Source organism: Otolemur garnettii, unplaced genomic scaffold (assembly GCF_000181295.1).
Source record: "Otolemur garnettii isolate 467f Iridium unplaced genomic scaffold, OtoGar3 scaffold00058, whole genome shotgun sequence".
Taxonomy (NCBI): Eukaryota; Metazoa; Chordata; class Mammalia; order Primates; family Galagidae; genus Otolemur; species Otolemur garnettii.
In genome coordinates, this window is record NW_003852453.1 from 9,585,058 (window position 1) to 9,586,946 (window position 1,889).

Here is a 1,889-nt window from a genome sequence, read left to right on the forward strand (position 1 = left end):
TTGGGAGGCTGAGGCATGAGACTCGCTTGAGCCCAGGAGTTGGAGGTTGCTGTGAGCTGTAATGCCATGGCACTCTACCTAGGGGGATAGCTTGAGGCTCTGTCTCAAAAAAAAAAAAAAACAAGAAACAAAACAAAAAGAAAACACACAAAAAATAACGAGGGTGGGCAAGAAGGAAGAGGAGAACCGGAACCCTTGTACATTGATGCTGGGAATATAAATCATGTAGCCACTATAGAAAACGTAATCCACTGTGCCCAGCCAGACTCTTTCCTTAAACAATATATGAAAAAGGATCAATTGGCTAGCAATTCCACTCCTGTGACAGTGGAAGGGAGGTTTACTATAACTAGCTCCATTTTGCTTCTGCGGTAACATCCTTTAGGTTAAAAGCTCTGTATGTAGGCTAGAAGAAAGGTGACAAAATTGTGCCTTTTTCAAAACTAATTCCCAGGGAGATAAGAAAGGCATACACACAAGTAATAAGCTGTGTTGAAGATTTTTTCTTTTTTGAGACAGTGTTTCACTTTGTCACCCTCAGTAGAGTGCTGTAGTGTCATAGCTCACAGCAATCTCAAACTCTGGGGCTCAACAGATCCTCTCGCCTCAGTTTCTCAAGTAGCTGGGAGGCAAGGCATTTGGACTATAGGCACCGGCCACAATGGCCAGCTATTTTTAAAGATGAGGGTTTTGCTCTAGCACAGGCTGGTCTCGAACTTGTGAGCTCAGGCAATCCACCCACCTCAGCCTCCATAGTGGTAGGATTATAGGCCTGAGCCACCATGCCCAGCCTGAGTCGAAGATTTTAAAGAACATCTTGACCTTGGTCCTTCAAAGTTAACTGACTAAGAGCAAAGAAGTTTTATAACCTTCTCAGACTCTCACTGACACCCAAATGTCTGTAGTCCTCAGTTACCTCTTGCAACTCATCCCTCCTCTCCCTTACCTTAAAATAAAGAGGAGCCTAAAGTTCAAACCAACTTAAGATGGTTCTTTTGGACATTAGTCCACCATCTTAATTGCTGGCTTTCCAAATAAAAGTCACTTTTCTTGACCCAACCTGTTATTTCTCGACTTATTGACTGTCGAGGTCAATAGAGGGGAGATGTGAAGATGACCCAGAGCTTTAGTGGGCTCTATTAATTGTAGGCTATTGATATGAGTGATATGAGCTTAAGCTCAGTTACACATCTGGGTATAAATCTGAAATAAATGAGAGCCAGGTTTTGCAGAGGTATTTGTGCACCCATATTCATAGCAGCATAATTCATAATAGCTAAAATGTGGGAGCAACCCTTGCGTCCATGTACAGATGAAAGGACAAATAAAGGGTGGTATATTCACGGAATGGAAGAGCCTTAAAAAGGAAGGAAATTCTGGCCGGTTGCGGTGGCTCACGCGAGTAATCCTCGCACTCTGGGAGGCTGAAGTGGGCAGATTGCTAGAGCTCAGGAATTTGAGGTCGTCATGAGCTATGATGCCATGGCACTCTACCCAGGCTGACAGAGTGAGATTTGTCTCAAGAAAAAAAATAAAAGGGAAGGAGATTCTGACATATGCTGCAACATGGATGAATCCTGAGGACAGTACGCTACATGAAATAAGTCAGTCACAAAAGGAAAAATATTGTGTGATTTCACTTATATAGCATATCAAGAGTAGTCAAACTCCTAGAAACAGTGGAATGATGTGGTGGATAGTTAATGGGGAGTCTTTAGTTAATGAAGACAGTTTTAGTTGGGAAAGAAAAAAATACTCTTTTTTTTTTTGACACAGAGCCTCAAGCTATCGCCCTGGGCAGAGTGCTGTGGCATCACAGCTCACAGCAACCTCCAACTCTTGGGCTCAAGCAATCTCTTGCCTCCACCTCCCAAGTAGCTGGGACTACA